Raw genomic sequence first — 20,389 nt, 5'->3', positions numbered from 1 at the left:
ATGCACTTCTCATGTCCTTATTCTCGCACAGACACAATGGCCGGATTTCATTTACCAGGGGACCCTTACTTTCCAAACCATGGTAACGAAGGATGGATAGTAGAGGATCCAGAAGAGGATCCAGAAGAAATTATGGAAGAGGATCCAGAAGAGGAAGAAGAAGATGAAGATGAAGATTAAGAGGGTACCGACATAGAACCCATGGTAATCAATTCCCCACCAGCCATCCCACCTCCTGCAGTCAGACAAGGATTTCAAGGGCCAACGCCAGTTTGGGGAGATCACATATACAACTGGAGCCGACAGCAAAACCAACGCCCACCCTATGGAATGTGCCAAGATTTCTACGAGCTCAGTAACGGAGGATCAGCCGACAGGGCTCTTCCTGTCATTATTCATCGTATAGCTCGCCAAACCGATCAGGTGAGGGTTTTGATAAATCGGATCCTGGAAGTCAATGCAACGGCACAAATCAACGATGCGGATATTCGTCGTCTGGACGAAATTCAAGATGAATCCCAAACCCACACGCAAAACCAAATGAATGCTGCCCTAACAGAAATAAGAGAATTAAGGGAGCATCAGACTACCTTGGAAAGTTAGCCAATGGAAACCAAACACGTGGAAGCAGAGTCTAGTACTCGTCGCAGTACGCGACGCAAGTAGTCTTTATTCTACTTCAAATTTTGTTATAGATTAGGACTTCGGCTAAATGTTTTATTTTCAATAAATTGGTCTACTGTAGACCTTTAGATAGGTCCAACTTTCCAAACAACATATTGTATTTTGGTTATAGTGTAAATCTATGAATATGTTTTAGTGTTATTTTTCACGTTTTTCAGTACGACCGTGAAAATTTCATTTTCGGTAGGTCGGTTCGATGTCGATATTTTCCCAGTATTGTGGTATATTATAGACCTGTTTTAAGGTCAAGTCTTCCAGACTATATGTAATTAATATACCAATACAATCGACATGTATTTTCATACTCTTTGAAAAATAATCACTCAAGTTCATATTATCTTTTTGCAAGTTGTACTTGTAATAGACTTCTATTATCAATTCTTTATAAGATTCATATTGAACCAAATGTTTTAGTTCAGAGATATCATATTCATATTTCACTCTTGATATGTTATCATCTTTTCATCTTTTAACTTTATAGTAAAAGATGTCTCCAATGAGAAACCCAAGGCGTGCCAATATTAATGAAGCGCCAACACCACCACCTCCTCAATTTGACGCTGCCATGTTTCAGGCGGCAGTCACGGCAGCTGTTGCAGCTGCTATGACTCATATAAACACCCCTGGTACAAGTGGATCAGGAGCGGGTACACATCCCCCCAACCACGGCGAAAATCACGGGCACTCATGAGAGTGTACCTATAAGGATTTCTCGAACGCTAAACCCAGGACCTTTAACGGGACTGGAGGAGTGATGGTGTTGAGACAATGGATCGAGAAAACAAAGGCAGTCTTCGAGATCTGCTCCTGCCCGGAGGGTAGCAAAGTCAAATTTGTTGTTTATACCTTTGCTGACAGAGCCCTAACATGTCGGAACGGCCATGTTAAGTCACTAACCTTGGTAGTGGCTAACTCCATAAGTTGGGAGAACTTAAAGACCATGCTGATGCGGGAGTACTGCCCGCGGGGTGAAATTCAGAAACTTGAGCAAGATCTTTGGGGTCTTACTATGGTTGGTTCAGACATAACAACCTATACAAATCGATTATGTGACTTAGCGATACTCTGTCCAGAAATGGTTGCTCTGGAGAGCAAAAAGATCGAGAGGTACATCTAGGGGCTATCGTCCCAGATTCAGGCAAGTGTCATTGCTTCTAAGTCTGTTACCTTTGACAGTGCCAAAGAATTAGCACAGTCCCTTATTGACCACGGAACCCGTCAAAACTCTGTGGTTTCTGCCCCAGAACAGCCCAAGGGAAACAACAACAACAGCAAGAAGAAGGGTTGGAATAAAAGGAAGGGCAAATCTTCTCAGGAACCCTCGAAAAAGCAACAGCTAGTGACGGTCCATGCTGCTATTGTACCTGCTGCTGCTCCTGCTAACCCTGCACCAGCTAAGCCTTATGTTGGTAATCTCCCCATATGCAACAAATGCAATTTTCACCATAACGGAAATTTCCGGGAAATGCAGTGTCGTAACTGCAACAGAAAAGGGCATACTGCTCGATTCTGTAGATCACCACCCCAACCGATTAACCAAGTACCTGCCGCTGGAGTAGGTCAAACATGCTACCAGTGCGGTGATGTGGGGCATTTCAAGAAAGATTGTCCGAAAGCTGGTAATGCCAGTGGAGTTGGGAGGATTCTAGCAATGGGTCACGAAGAAGCAGTGGCAGACCCTGCGGTGGTCACGGGTACGTTTCTTATCAACAATACTTATGCATGCATTCTATTTGATTGTGGTGCTGATAAGAGTTTCATGAGCCATAATTTCAAACACCTGCTAAATCAAAACTCCCAACCACTAAAAGAAAATTTCACAGTCGAAATGGCTAACGGGAAATCCGAATACACCAACGATATATACATAGGAAGTACCCTTACCTTGAATAACTTTTCGTTCCAAATAGATCTTATGCCGGTCTCTATCAAAAGTTTCGACACCATAATAGGTATGGATTGGTTGTGCTCTAATCATGCAGACATTCTATGCTATGAAAGAGTCATTCGCCTGAATTTTCCAACTAACGGAACTCTTATTATCTACGGCGACAAACCCGGAATGAACCTTCAGATCATTTCTTGCATCAAAGCACAGAAGTACCTTCGCAAAAAGTATTGTGCTTTCTTAGCTCACGTGGTAGACAAAAAGCAATAAGTGAAAGACATCGCGAGCATTCCTGAGGTCTGCAACTTTCCTGACATTTTTCCCGATGATCTTCCAGGAGTGCCTCCCGAACGACAAGTCGAATTAAGAATCGACTTAATCCCTGGGGATACCCCTGTAGCCAAATCCCCCTATCGTCTTGCACCTTCTGAGATGCAAGAATTATCCAGCCAGCTTAACGAACTCCTTAACAAAGGTTTCATAAGATCAAGCTTCTCACCCTGGGGAGCACCGGTTTTGTTCGTAAAGAAGAAGGATGGATCATTCTGTATGTGCATAGACTACCGCGAACTGAATAAACTTACCATTAAGAATCAATATCCTTTGCCTTGCATTGACGATCTGTTTGACCAACTTCAAGGTGCGAGCTACTTCTCGAAAATAGACTTAAGATCCGGGTATCACCAGTTATGGATTTTGGAGGAGGACATTCCCAAAATCGCGTTTAGAACTCGTTATGGTCATTACGAGTTTGTAGTGATGCCATTCGGATTGACGAATGCACCTGTTGTGTTCATGGACCTAATGAACAGAGTGTGTCGTCCATTCCTAGACAAATTCGTCATAGTCTTCATTGATGACATCCTTATCTACTCAAGAAGCAAAGAGGAGCATGGACAACATCTTCGTCAAGTATTACAAACTCTGAGAACCGAGAAACTTTATCCGAAGTTTTCAAAATGTGAATTTTGGATCAGGAAAGTAGATTTCCTGGGTCACGTGGTTAGTTCCGAAAGAATACACGTGGACCCTTCCAAAATCAAGGCAATTGAGAACTGATCAGCACCCAAAACACCTACAGAAATCCGACAATTCTTAGGTCCTGCTGGCTACTATCGCAGATTTATCCAAAATTTCTCCCGAATCGCTAAACCGCTTACCACCCTGACACAAAAGGATGTAACTTTCAGTTGGGGAGTAAAGCAAGAAACAACGTTCCAAACGTTGAAACGAGCTTTGTGCAGTGCACCGATCTTGTCTCTACCCGAAGGGACAGAGGACTTTGTAGTGTACTGTGATGCTTCTAATCAAGGGCTTAGATGTGTTTTGATGCAACGAGGAAAGGTTATATCCTACGCTTCGAGGCAGCTCAAGACACATGAGGTCAACTATACAACGCATGACCTTGAATTAGGAGCAGTGGTATTTGCTCTAAATATATGGAGACATTACCTATATGGCACGAAATGCACAGTATTCACGGACCATAAAAGTCTCCAGCATATCTTCGACCAAAAAGAGCTAAACATGAGACAACGACGGTGGGTGGAGCTACTGAACGATTACGAATGCGAAATTCGTTATCACACTGGTAAAGCCAATATAGTAGCTGACGCCCTTAGCAGAAAAGAATACTCGGGACGTCGAGTAAAGTCGTTGACCATGACAATCCATTCACATATGTCCACACAGATCAGAGAGGCTCAACTCGAGGCCTTGAAACCCGAAAACGTGGCAGGTGAAACCTTGAGAGGAATGGATAAGAACTTCGAAGTCAGGAATGATGGAGTCTATTGTTTCATGAACCGGATCTGGACACCAAAGTTCGGTGGTTACAGAGACGTGGTTATGAAAGAAGCTCATAAAACTCGATACTCTATTCACCCGGGTTCAGAAAAAATGTATCTGGACCTAAAGAAAATCTATTGGTGGCCAAACATGAAAGCCAAAATAGCTATTTTTGTAGGCAAGTGTCTAACTTGCGCCAAGGTTAAAGTAGAAAATCAAAAGCCCTCAGGTTTACTTCAACAGTCGGATATACCTGAGTGGAAGTATGAACGAATTACAATGGATTTCATAATCAAGTTACCCAGGACAACGGGTGGTCATGATACCATTTGGGTTATTGTCGACAGATTAACCAAATCTGCCCACTTCCTGCCAATAAAAGAAACAGATAAAATGGAGAAGTTAACAAGGACGTACTTAAAAGAAATAGTACGGTTGCATGGTATGCCAATATCTATTATCTCTGACCGAGATAGTAGATTTACCTCGCGGTTTTGGCAATCATTGCAAAAATCCTTAGGAACAAATCTTGACATGAGTACAGCATACCATCCTCAGACTGATGGGCAAAGTGAGAGAACAATTCAAACGCTGGAAGACATGTTAAGGGCTTGTGTGATAGATTTTGGTAATGCTTGGGATACCTATTTACCACTAGTTGAATTCTCCTACAACAATAGCTATCACACCAGCATCAAAGTTGCACCCTTTGAAGCTCTCTATGGCCGTAAGTGCAGATCCCCTCTGTGCTGGGCTGAAGTGGGCGATACACAACTAGCAAAGAACCAAATACCTGATAGTACTCTAACTGGTCCTGAGATCATGCGTGAAACCACAGAAAAGATTGTCTAATCCGGGAACGATTGAAAGCTTCTCGAGATAGACAGAAGAGTTATGCGGATAAACGAAGAAAACCTTTGGAATTCCAGGTTGGTGACCGTGTTCTTTTGAAGGTCTCACCATGGAAAGGAATGATACGTTTTGGTAAACATGACAAACTGAATCCAAGGTACATTGGTCCATTCCAGATCATTGCCAGAATTGGTCCAGTTGCTTACAAACTCAATCTACCACATGAACTCGATAACATTCATCCCATTTTTCATGTCTCAAATCTCAATAAGTGTTTGTCCGACGAGACTCTTGTTATCCCACTCGATGAAATCGAGATAAACGAGAGTCTCAATTTCGTTGAACAACCTGTAGAAATCCTAGACAGGGAAATGAAGAAAACTAAACAAAGTCGTATCCCGATAGTGAAGGTTCGTTAGAATGCAAAACGAGGACCTGAATTCACTTGTGAGCAAGAAGATCAGATGAAACAGTAATATCCACATCTCTTTCCCTAGTCTTTCTGTAACGTTATAGTCCTAATTTCGGGACGAAATTCTCTCTAGCGGGGGGATAATGTAATAACCTGATATTTCGACTTTATGTAATAGTATATATATATATATATATATATATATATATATATATATATATATATGGAAATTTTTGTATACTATGTACATTTACATATCAACCCTCAAAAATGAAATGTTAAACAAACTTGTTTGGGATGAACATAGTGGTAGAAATCGTGTCAAGGATTCCAAAAATACAAACAACGCCCAATTCCGAGTTATAACGAAGAAGTTATGAACTATCGAAAATCCGCGATAAAACCGGCAAAACACTGTTTAACGTAAAAAGTGAATTTTCAATAAAATGCTTTTTAACCTTAACTATGTAAATGAAAGTTATAGTATACGTTAAACCGAGAGTGTCCATAAAAAGAACGCCAAAATCTGACTTCATATGAAGAAGTTATGATTTTTTCTAAAATTCGACATAGCAATACACAGCTAAAAACTCGAAATAAAAATCGAGTGATTTCTACCCGACGCAACCTAAACGAGAATTTAAGATCTCGTCAGTAGTAGTACAACGATAAAAAGACAGACGAAAACGGACGTCAGATGAAGAAGTTGTGAATTTTTAGCGGACTTTTCCTGTCCCGACCTGTTAAAAATATAACTTTCAAAATAAAGTCAAAACTAGCCGACGGAGTCTAAACAAAAGTTGTATAGCATAATCTCACCTACGCGTGGATATAAAGAACGTCAAAAACAGAGCCTGTATGCAAAAGATATGAATTTTAGAAGTTTGGAAAAAGGAAGTACGCCCCGCGTACAAGAGTACGCCTAGCGTACTCTGAAGCAAGGTCAACATCCAGCCACGTCGACGCTCCATCACCCTCTCGCTGCATGCGATCCATGCATGCATACTAGCTCCAACGCGTAACGACTAGGCTGGGCACGTATGCTACGCCCAGCGTACAGGGAGGCCTCAGCCTCCTATAAATAGAAACCGAGACCTCTAGTTTTAAGTGCCAATTTCAAACCTCTCTCCTATACTTTCTCACTTTTAAGCCTCTCGATACTATCCCGACCCCCCGGTGACATGTCCAAGCTCTGACGAAAGCCCGAAGCCCCGAAATTCTCAAAAAGCTAACATCTTTTTAGTCGAAGTGCTGCCCGCGTAAAGCCCAGTTTTTCATCAAATCGTCACTCTTACCAAGTGAGTTCATACCCCCGTATTTTCATAGTTTTTACTATTTTAATGGGGGGAATACAAGTCTAACACAAAGATTTTGTGTTTCAAATAAATGGTTTCAAATATTGTGTTAAAATGACATTAACTCATCAAAAGTATTTCAAAAATGTTAAACTTCTTTTAAATGGTTTTATAAACTTATATTTTTCAACAGAAATCATATATATATATATATATATATATATATATATATATATATATATATATATATATATAAGTTTAAAAGGCTTAGGACTGATAGCTCACTTTGGTTTCTTTTCCTTGTTTGGATGTGGGATTATAAGTAACGATTATTTGTCCAAATGTCATTTAAATTTTACTTATATATATATATATATATATATATATATATATATATATATATATATATATATATATATATATATTATATATGTATATAAATATAAAAGTTAATTCGTTCAGTTCAAATACCCTTTGTAACATGTTGAGCAAGGGATTGCATTCATAAATAGTTAGTATCAATTATAATAGGTATAATTTATGATTCATATAACATTAAATCACGATTCAAGTATACTAAAATACACTATTTTACAAGAACAAAGGTTTGATTAAAAAATAATCAAGAGTATATATCCTTCAAATACTAATTCAAGGGCATACTATCAATTATTTATTTCAGAATGATTGGGTTTTCATAACTATTATACATGTAACGTCTATATGCTTTTTATGAGTCATTAGATTCAGGTTGTTTAGTTCATTTAAACAGCATAGTTAAAGTCCTGACATTATAACCAGAATCTCCAGTCTGGGATCGAAACAATGTGTGTATAGATCTATATTGGGATTGACAACCCCGCACTCAGACTGCTAGCTACAGTCAGGCATACACGCCTACGAGTGACAGTTGTTATCAACAGTTTTAGACGCCTTCAAAGCATTGGGTCAGGCCATCTAGTCTTAGTATGGTTATAATAACTCATTAAAAAGGATATTAACAATACGTTAGTGTATAATTAACTAAACGTAAGTACATTTTCAAAGTACAAGTTTACCATGATACAGTTTTTACAGTATTACATCTCATTATTCAATAACAGTTGGTTAAGCCAGGCACACTCTCATTTATACAGTTTATACAAAAGGAATTTAATAACAGAACATCGGTTTACAGATAGAACGGTTTTATGTGATTAAAACTACTTTTCATATACAGCAGAGAATATAGGATTTTCTGGAACAGTTTACATATTCAAGAAATAGAAAACATACTTTCAAACATAAATACTTATGCACTCACTCAACTTTATGTTGATACTATCTTTTCAAATTACTTGTATTCTCAGGAAATCAGTAGACAGGTACTCCCCGAGCTTTTGAGAAGATGGAGCTATTTTGAGTCATGTCTTCTTCTTTTATATAACTATTTTGGTTTCAATATGCAATGATTCAACACATGTAAATATTTATACTTTTTAAATACAATGGTTGTTTATACTTTGATTACTATGATGCATGTGTTGTGATACTACAAATGAAGTCATCCACCCTTGGACGTTTCCGTCGTCTGGTTTGGGGGTGTGACAAAAACTATTATTGCAAGTACGACTCCAAACCCGACTAGCAATCGTAGCTCTTAAAAGCTGTTGTCGAACTCCGACCTAGTCAATGACGTGTCCATTAGATAAGGGATCATATATTCCTCCATTCTAGATATTATATGGACTGATACATGGATTATAATCATTCTCTCTGTCCATCTGTTGTTTCCTGATTTCTGATTTATGACGACTGACTAATTGAACAAATAAAATCAGTCCATGCCCGGCTGAGCACTTACGTTTGTCATCACTAAATCATCGAGGGGCCCACAGATATCACTTTTATCCCTTCAAGGGTAAAAGGAATGGATAAATTTTGACTCATATGCTTGTACTAACTACTTGTTGAATCATACACAAAGGCATGTTTTATAACATCAAGTTACTGATGCGTTTTCATACAATCAATGTACAACCAACTCATAGTCAACAACTCTTATCTCTAGGTTTGAAGAATATAAGATATTATCGTCTCATGATCACTCGTGATAGAATCCATGAAGTGATTCAAATGAGCGTGGGTTTAATCCAATACTCGAATCTTATTCCAGGAGCACTCATGAATGTTGCAGCAACTTTTGCTATGTCTAAACACCTTAGACATCTACAAGCCCAATTCATGACAGTCTTGATTCATACCTACTTCCAAAGTATGATTGACTGTAGAGAGTTTGAATAACCTTAGTTATTCGGGAAGTCAAAACATGCAAAGTGAAACACAAGAATAATACTAATCCTATATGGCCCCAAAACTTTTGAGAGTAAATAAAACACCTTTTATTTAATCATCATATTGATTACTCATTATTCATTGTATAATGTTTCGAATAATCAACTTTATACTTGAATCAAAACAATAGTTTTCCCATGCTCCAAGCATGCACATTATGTTTACCTATGGTCCTTTGTTTGTGGAATAGATGAATTGACAACATTTCAAATGATACACACTTCACAATTCCAAATCCTCATTGCAAATGTAAGAATACAAGATTCTTTGCCATTTACTGAAATTTGTTAGATTCTAAACTTATATGCATTGATCCTCTTGCAATGAATATGCAGAAAAGTCACAAAGACTCGGCAACAGACATTACAAAGTATTCCAATGGAGAGCAATTCCATGGAAACGAAGTCTCATATTCAAAGTACATTCATTTGAACATCCTTCCTGCATTAAGTTTTCTAATCTTACACAGATTTGAATAACAACTTCCACCTATGGAAACATTTCCATATTCCCATTTTGACTATCACTTTTGAACAAGAGTTGCCTCTTTTCAGAATATGTCAATATGGTCCTTCCAAAATTTAACACTATACTTCCAACTGTGCATGAGCAACCAATCTTTGGTAAACCTCAGATTGTCCTCGACAATTGCTTAATCATTTTAGTCATATCCAGTTCTATTCCTTTTTCCCTCTTAATGCCCTAGGCATTTGGAAAAATTAGAACGGATGAATATTATATCACATGTAATCGATCCTATATCCAAAGCATATGGGACATGATTCATGATGTCTCACATAAAGACATGATACTAGACCAGTCTTTTTCTATAATATGTCTATTTCTATTTTCCATGTTCTCATAGTTCGAATTATGAAAAGGGATGTCGTGATCATAATCAAATTTTAGAACGCAAATAATGTAATCATGACTAAATTTGATTAAAGACCCACAATCTAAGCTTTTAGAATTGGAATGAAGTATAATTTCCTTTCCCTTAATTATAGCAAAACAACTTTTCAAACCCTACAAGTACACTTTGCAAATTGAAACTTTTGTTTTCTATAATTAACATTGCTAACTTGCAACACCTAACATAATAATCATGCTCCCACTAACATGATAATTATTAGCATAACACTTATGCTCCCACTAGCTTTGATATGTATCCAAAAATCAGCTGGACTTCTAGAAATCAATACTTATTGACTTTCTTACCAAAGTTCAGATTTCTGATACGAGATGCTTTGATAAGACTTTATCAAAATCATACACCTTTCCTTAGATAGCTCACATGTGTGTCTAAACACTTATGAAGAGGGATGTCGTAATCATAACGTTTAGACCTTTTTCCATTCTCACTAGTCCATGTTAGTATACCGGTTAACCACACACGCTCCACTAACGACTTTGAGAATGCAAATATCAGAATTGATCTACTTAAAATCTACTTAGTGAAAGTGTTTCCTCACCATCATTTTCATGAATCGGAGAGAAACCTTATGAAACTTAGATTTTTATGGTGTATGTGTTCCTATCCATGTAAATTTGTCATAACCATAATCATAAGACAAGGTTAGTGACAAATCCAAACTCATATGCACTGAACTTGTTTAATCTTAGTTTTCTTGCCACTCGGCAGCACAAGGGCCTACCATTGCTTCCAGGTTGTTATGCAAACAATTCAAAACTCATAGAACCCATATGCATAGTCAACTTTAACTGGAATGGGCACGGAAACAAGAATATGTTAACACGATAGGTTACAAACCTCAAGTCGCGCGCTAGTGATAAACAACAGGTTTTATTCTTGATTAGTTCTTGAAATTTTTTCAAGATCTTTAAAACTCCCACTGACCTCTTGACATATATGTTTCTCATGTCAAGAACCATTCCTTGACAAAACAAATATTCAAGAGTTAGTGCTGATTCTAATCAAGAAAAACACTTCACACAATTGGTCTTAGTTGGTCTTTGTCTTATCCAAGACATCACAACTTACCAATTTCAAATGTACAAGAGTAGAAAATATTTTACTCTACATTTGACAAGTGTTTTAAACCTTTCTTAAGATTATGTCACTCGAGTTACAATCTTGGAGTATTACTCTAAGACTCAATCTTGGAACGAACTATGATTCATCTTTTGACTTAACCATTTCAACAATTCACGATTCCTCTTCTTAGTCAAACAAATGCACTAAGATGTCCTTAGAGAATCAATTGTGATATGGTTTCATAATCACTAAGATAATCATAAAACAAGATACTCAAGTACTCTCCCATCTTTTTAGATTGGAGAAACTTTTATCTTTCCGCCTAATTTTATTCTTCTTATTCGTTCTGCCATACATTGAAACTTTTCCAATGTTTCAGAATTATACTTAAACTTGTAAGCACAACCATATTTACTAAACTTTAGTAAATCATGACGAATAGCCTTATCGTTCTTTGTGGTGGATCTTATCAGCGCACACCCAGTGTATCCGATCCCCTAATCCTCCACTTGACTCACATATACATGTGAACAAGGAATTAGTCTTAATTTTCCAAAGATGAAAATTCTCATTCATCATACAATACAAGTTGCATGATTCCAAGTTTCTATCCAACTGAAACTTGGGTGATAAAAATCTTTCCTTATTTGGTAAATTATGACACTACCACAAACGAAAGAATCAAATCCATTTTCCAATATTGCTATCAATGGAATCATATAAACAACAATTTTCACAAATGCCATTGTAAGGATACTTAAAATAAATAAAATCAAAAAAAAATCTTTTATTTTAAAAAATTGCGGAAAAACTTATCCTTACAATGCACATACATATGAAAACTATGTTGTTATCTATTCCTAAGCAATCTATCATAACTCTTAAGCAGCAGCTCAAAATTCTGATCTTCGAATCATGCGATCGAAATCCATCTTCGCGATCAGATTCAACATACTTTTCTTCTAAGCTTCCACTCCTTTTTCGATTCTACAAAACATCAAAATGCAACCTAGTCACATCATGTAATAAGAATTTCCAAAAAGGAACTTAATAGGGTTAGATAGTGGACTTTACCTGACTTTTACCCTCGTAGTGAACTTTCAGGTAAATAAGGCAGCTTCGCAACCAATTCCCCTTCTTTTGGCAATAAAATATATGGACTCTTTAGTAATGGTACATAGGACTGCCTCAGACTCAGCCTTTCTCTTTACCATTTGGTCAACCGGGTTGACTATGGCCGATCCCTTTCCATTGGGAAGAGAAGACTTTTCTGGACTTCCAATGTTTCCATTGTCAATGTCCATGAAAGTTTGGGAAGTAGATCTTCCAATCAAATTTGCTTTACCAGTGCCCCAAATCATTGTTGATTCAGCAGCAACAAGCAAATAGGTAAGATCGATAAGGGTCATGTCGTGGTCTGTCACATAGTAGTCCCTTAAAGAACTCACTATATGACTCAGAAAGTGATTGAAGAACCCAGTCAACAGTCAACTTCCTTGAGACTTCGACACCCAACTCTCCCAACTTGTCAATATGTGACTTCATTTCCAAGATGTGAGCACATATGGACATTGCTTGCCAATCAATAGGGCTTTGAGTGACCTAGAACTTGTGGGTTAGGGATAATAATTGTAGGAGGTGGAGGAACTGAAGTATGATTTCCAGTCCCATTAATGCACAACAAAGGGATTAATCTTTCACCTTGATTGCCATTTGGGATATCATCTTCATTAGTAAAGCTCTATCTAAAAGGATAAGGAAGACCATAGTTGTCATAACTAGACATCTATGAGGGAGAAATTCAAGTTTAGTTGATTTAAGTCCTTAATATAACACCCAATATGAAATATTAAGGCTAGGACCCAACACAATATTTTATAACATGGAAGAGGGATGCCGTAATCTAAGCTACAAAATATTTGAAGGTAGGTAAATGACGATTTACCAATTTCCACCATGAAAAACGAAATTTAACATTAGGTTTTAAATTAATTGAAACTCCTAGATCTTTTGAGATTCATTGAACTATTCAATGGCATGTTTAAATCTCGATGTGCCCTTCAAGTTTGTGACTGGGATGCCGAGGATCACAAACAAGGAGTGAATAACCATGCAAATTAACTTGGTACACTTAATGTTACAACCACCTAATCAATATGCCGATTAGCCATAGATGCTCCATTGATCTATGATTAACATCAAGCTACCCTTTGCTACACATTGGCAGTCCCAGATTAGTGTGTCGGTTAACCACACACGCTCCACTAACGACTTAACAAGGTGCAAAGTGCAATTTCATGGGTTAGCACCAAATTCACATTTTCCTAAGTAACTAAGATTGGGAATTTATAAATGTTTAGTTACTTAGTATTTATCATTATAATTTTAATGAAGGGAGAATTAATGTCCTGTCCTACCCGTTTGGCTAACGACCCTCCACCAGTCAAGGAAGCGGTGGGTGAGAGTGGACACCCATTAAACTGCCATTTTATAGGCAGTAACCTTATACCCCCCTTATAGACCGGCTTCGTGAATGAGGCCTACTAACGGTAAGACTGACTTACTCTTATACATATATATATATATATATATATATATAAATATTAAACCTATAATATTATAATAGTATAATGGCTGAATTTTAAACTATTAAAATTCTAAGGGTTGGAATTAAAGTATACATGGGGGGTAACTTTACAAATTCCAAAACTTGAGGGCAAGTTTTGAACAATTCAAAAACTTTTGGAATCCATAACATATGAGTTTAATATAGGTTTTAAAGACTTTAATGAAGAAACTTTTGAAAATCCATAACTTGAGGACAAGTTATGAAGGTCATAAAACAATTTATGGGAAAAAGACTCTTCAAGTTTATAACCTATGGCTTTAATGATTCTTTTAAAAGGAAAAACTTTTAGTTTTCCATAACGTGAGGACAAGTTATGGAGTCCATTAAAATATCATTAAGATCACCAATTAAACTAACAAACATGTCAAGAAAAACTATAATCTAGATTAAACTCATATGAACAAGACAATTCAAATCAAACATTTTTCATGTAATTAGCCTAACCATTAAACTAATACAAAACATGAAACTTTTGACAATTATCTTTTGAATTGGATGAGTATGATCATTACCACATCAAAAACAGGTTTATAGGTTCAAAAACAGCTTAGGGTAATGATCCTAGTCCAATTCTGGCCAAAAACCTTGAAAATCTGCATTCTAGAGAACCAACTCGCCGAGTGTATGAACAAACTCGGCGAGTGTATGAACAAACTCGGCGAGTTGGTCAGTTTTTTCCTTGGACTCGGCAAGTCCATCAGTGGACTCGGTGAGTCCACAGTCAAGAACAGCATAAAATCGATTTTTAAGGCATTTCCAAGCAAGTAGCATCAAGTATAATTGAAAACAACCCATGGCTCTAATACCACTGTCGGGTTTATATACTACAACATCATATGGTGCACATACAACCCTAAATACCTTGGATCTATGTTTTCACTAATTATACATGAAATGATGTTTCCAAGGTATTAAGCCTATAACTAGCATGCAATTGACATATACCATACAAGATACTAGTTAGGGTAACATACATTTTATGTATCTTGAAGTTTTGATGTATTTGGCCTTAAGAGCTTAGCTCTAATAGTGTGGAAGCCTCAAATGAAGTCACAACACATCATGAACAAAGGTGGCTCTTGAGAGTGAATCTCCATGCACCAAAAACACCTCCATGAACTCCAAGTACAAGTCTAACCACAAGTGGCGATTTTGGGCAAAGGAACACATATTTATATGTGGTGGATTCCAAGGGTCATGGGTATAACCCAAATCCATACCCATGGGTTTTATGATCCATGGTTTATGTGGCCCAACTCTTTATGTATCCATACATAAACTTGGTCCAACATGGATCATAAGCCCAACCCATATAAATATAACTAATTAGTCCCCATAGATTTAATTAGTCTCTTTTGATCACAAAATTAATTCCAAATTAATTCTTGATCAATACTAATTAAAACATATGATTTCATATTAATATATGATAACTTATAATATATTCACAAATCATATATAACCTTCTCTCAAGAATCCATCCTAACAAATTGTCCTGATGATATGCAACCAAAATGGACCATGCTACTCTCGGGTCAAGTACATACCAATAATAGTTATGGGCTTAGACATCTAATCCAACAGTTACAACAACCATACGGTGTTTAGAAATAACAACCGTTGTAGCCTTTGGACCCTCTTGGATTTGGGTTGTTGAAGTAGATGGCAAGAACAAGAAGTTTGATCTTCTCTACAAGTAATCCACCAACAAGATAAGGTACTCAAAATGCTAGTTTTATTCTTGTATGAATTTGTTCTTTAAGCCTTAATTACTTAAACAATTAAGCACTAGAAGGAAGACACAAAGTAAGCACTAAAAGCTAAAACACCAACTTCAAAAGTGGAGAGAGGCTCTCCCTTAGGTGCTCTCGGCTTTAGAGAGAAATGGAGAGGAGAAAGACCAAAAGAACTCTACTAATTTCATGCACAAGAGTCCCCTTTTATACATCCATGCAAAGTAATGTCAAACCATTAAAATAATTTATAGTAGTTTAAAGCATAAAGTGAAAGTGGGACAAAGCGTGGACACCAACTTGGGAAGAAAACACAAGGAATCTCCCATACACTAGGCCATTTCGGCCATGATGACTTGGAAGAGACAAAAATTGTCTCCAACTTTATTAACCATGGTAGAGTAAGTCTTTAACTTAATCATGGTTAACCAAAGGGTCCAAAACTTTGTACATGACTTATTATATGATACCATATCATATAATGGCTAGTTTCTAGTTTCTTTTATTATTATTTTCATAAAACAATAATTATTCTCTAATTAAATACAAGAGTTGAATTTATTTATTAATATCAAATATATAATAAATATTCAATAAGTACCAACTTGATTAAGGTGTGGCCCTATAGGATTATATGTTATTAACAACATCACTCAATAATGATTCTTGAGCATATAGATCCAACAATCTCTCATTTGCACAAGATTCATTAAAGACTGACATAGACAGTAGTTGACGTCTAGCAACGGGCTACTGCCCCTAATAACACACGAAGGGGTGCCATCAATCAACATCCAATTTCTGCTGCTTACTAGCTACAACTGAAGCATAAGGTAAGTGTATCAATATTCTCTTTGTTACAGACATCATGTTGGATATGAGACATGGAACATGATCATCCTCATTTGCCATCCAACTTATAAGAAAGGAGCCTTAGATGTCTAACTCTCAACACATAAGAGGAACAAATCCCATCTTGACTACATATATACTCTCATATAGTTCATGCTCTACCCAACGGAGGCTTTTATAACTGCACAGTTACGAACAAAGTTTAACCATGTGAAAGTATAACAATCTCCATACTTGAGTTCTTCGATATGCATCTCAGGTCGAAAGACATAAAGATATTTACCTGTGATCAAGATTCACTTATGATATCGATCCATGAAGTGACTCTTGATGCAGGTCATTTCCAATAGTTGTTCTCAAACAAGTACATATGAATTTGGATGCAACACTTTGCTATTTCACCTCTTGAAATCAACCAAGCCGATTCATATTAGTCTTAATTCACATTTGCTCCCGCAACAGTGACTGACTATGGATAAATTTTGAATAATTACATTATTCAAGGATTAAATAACATGCTAATATAGAACACAATAATATTCAACACAAAAGAGATATCTCATATTCAGAGGAGATTACATATCATTGCTACATAGTTCTGAATATCTAGATATTAGTCAAGTACAAATTTAAATCCAATCACTAGCTAATCGTAGACCGAAGCCTTTTGCATGACTCTCAAACTTGCTTTGAGGTAGAGCCTTTATGAACGGATCTACTAGATTATCATTTGTATGAATCTTTTCAATGCGTATATTTCCCAATTCTAATTCCTGACGAATGAAATTGAATTTTCGTTGAATGTGTCTAGTCTTGTTAGTAACCATCGGGTCTCTTGTGATAGCGATGGCACAAGTGTTGTCACAAAGCATCTCAATGACATTTTTGATGCTTGGAACAACATCCAGATCACCGATGAATTTCTTCATCCAATCAACTTCTTGAGCCGCTTCACACATAGCTATGCACTCTGATTCTGTTGTAAAAATGGAACCACTTCTTACTTTGATTAAGTGTGAACACATATCCCGGCTGTGATCGTGAGTTATCTCGATCAATGTTGAAACCAACGTCAGTGTAACATCTTACAGTAAGCTCTTTTTTAACTCCTCCATAGACCAGAAACATATCTTTAGTTCTTCTTAAGTACTTAAGTATGTTCTTAACAACCACCCAATGTTTTTCGCCAGGATTAGCTTGATACCTACTAGTTATACTAATAGCATAAGCTACATCTGGCCTTGTACATGTCATAGCATACATAATTGAACCTACTGCTGAAGCATACGGTATGCGTTCATTCTTTTGATCTCATCTTCGGTACTAGGGCTGTCAGCCTTAGAAAGAATAGTGCCAGGCAGTATGGGAACAATTCCTCGTTTCGAGTTATCCATTGAAAAACGTTTTAAGATTTTGTCAATGTATGTACTCTGACTCAAACCAATGAGTCTTTGGGATCTATCTCTATAGATCCTAATACCGAGTATGTATGCAACATCCCCTAAATCTTTCATTTGAAATGACTTACTAAGGTACGCCTTAGTCTCCTTCAATGTCGGGATATCTTTCCCAATCAGTAATATGTCATCAACATATAGAATTAGAAAAACAATATGGCTCCCACTTCCTTTGATGTATACACATGGTTCATCGGGACTTTCTGAGAAACCAAACTTTTTGATGTTTTCGTCAAAACATTGATACCAGGCCCTAGATGCTTGTTTCAATCCATAAATGGACTTCTTCAGTATACACACCTTCTTTAGGTTATCCGGTTTGACAAAACCTTCAGGTTGTTCCATGTAAACATCTTCCTCAAGATATCCGTTAAGGAAAGCGGGTTTGACATTCATTTTCCATATCTCATAGTCATAATATGAAGCTATGGCCACGATAATCGTAATAGATTTAATCTTAGCAACTGGCGAGAAAGTATCTTTATAGTCAACACCTTGAATTTGAGTATATCCTTTTGCGACACGTCGTGCTTTGAAAGTTTGTACATTTCCATCCATGTCGATCTTCTTCTAGAGGATCCACTTGCTTCCAACAGCCCTGGTGTTGGAAGGTAAGTCAACCAAGTCCCATAATTGATTGTCATTCATGGACTGAATTTCAGTTCTCATGGCTTCAAGCCATTTGTCAGACTCTGGGTTTGTAGTAGCAGCCTTGTAATTGATGGGCTCACATTGATCCATCAAGAAGACTTCTTCTTCAGGAATGAAAAATGCAAATCTGTCAGGTTCCTGACGAGTTCTACTGGAGCGTCGTACAGTTGGTGTGGTTTCTGGCATCTAAACGATAATTTCAGGTTCAACAATGCTTTGTTGATTATCATTATCAACTAAAGGTTGTGTCTCTCGAATTTCTTCGAGGTCAATGGGGCTGCCACTTACTTTATGTGCGATAAAGTCAGTTTCAAGAAACATTGCTTTAAGGGCAATGAACAACCGGTTTTCTTCTTTCTGGAAGAAGTAATAACCCATGGTTTCTTTTGGGTATCCCACAAAGATACACTTTTGAGATATAGGATCAAGCTTGTCAGAAGTTTCTCTTTTGTGACATCCCCAAAATCACGGCCAGAAAAGACCGGTTTCATTTATGCTTTTAAATAAAATCAGAGTAATCCTTTGATTAAAAGAGTTGCGGAATTTGTTCCCAAAACAAAACATGATAAAAATTTATCAAAGCATTTCATAAAGAAATGTATTTCCATTATATAACAAAATTCCGGGATGTCATGTTCCGATACAGACCAAAAGCATAAACAATACAAAATAGACCTTACAACAGTTATACATAACTACAAGTCTATAATCCAAAAATATCTTAACAATGTCATCCAACTTATGCCCTTGCGCCACTACCTGTAATACAAGGAAACTGAGTGGGTCAGGCTTGTAAGCCTGGTGAGCATATAGGGTTTTCAACCCATAATAAATAATTATATTTAATTTCACCAACCAACAATAACCCGATTACCCATTCCCGTTATCCTCACTTTATGTCCCTAAAACAACAACTATTACAAGGGACCTAATCTAGGATTTTCATCGGGACGGACATTACTGCAAAGGGGCTTCCTTAGCAATAGATGTCCTAAAGGCAACCATGAGGGGGATAGAGTACACCGGTGAACACATCGTTCACAACACCTACAGGTTATGAGCCTGCTAGTGTTCCATTGGACTGTCTAGAATGAGTCTGTGGTCGTCATCCATACTCCGCTAGATGACTAGATCAACAACGACATCGAGGCCTCTCATCATTTTATTTCTTCACACACCAACTGTCTACCCATGTTCTACCCAACATATTAGTAGATAAATTATATACATTTATATTCAGCTTAAAACCTATACAAAACATCCATTCAACAACTAGTTCAAATAAACAAATAATATGTAAACACATAACACGTATTTTATAAAGAATACTTCATATCTTTGTGTTAGAAGAAAACGAATATACACTCACTTGATAAGAAAATGATTGGACAGCACCTCGTCTCTTAAAATAAACTTTTCCGATAAAACCGGGTTGTTTTTCTTGAAAACCGGGCTTCTCGCGGGCAGAGTTTCGGCTCGGAAACTTCACTTCTCGGGATCTTCGGGCTTCGGAACTTGCTTCAGGAGTCGGGAATAATACCGGGGCTTCGGGGTATCTCTTGCACGCAAAAAGAGGAAAATATGGAGTGAAAGAAAGAAATTTGGCAACCATGGACGGCTGGCCTCGCATCTTATTTATAGGGGAGGCTGGCCTTGCGAACGCAGCGCGTTCCTTCGGAGTACGCAGCGCGTTCACCGAACGCTGGGCGTTCCTTCGGATGCAGCGCACAGGAGCGGGGGCGAGGGTCTTATCCGATGCCAGTTGAGTCAGCGATGACGTGGCCAATCCGAGGCCAAGCTTCCGAACGCGGGGCGTTC

Source organism: Lactuca virosa, chromosome 4 (assembly GCF_052849685.1).
Source record: "Lactuca virosa cultivar CGN04683 chromosome 4, Lactuca_virosa_CGN04683_v6, whole genome shotgun sequence".
In the NCBI taxonomy this organism is placed as follows: Eukaryota; Viridiplantae; Streptophyta; class Magnoliopsida; order Asterales; family Asteraceae; genus Lactuca; species Lactuca virosa.
Note: the sequence above shows the minus strand (reverse complement) of the source record.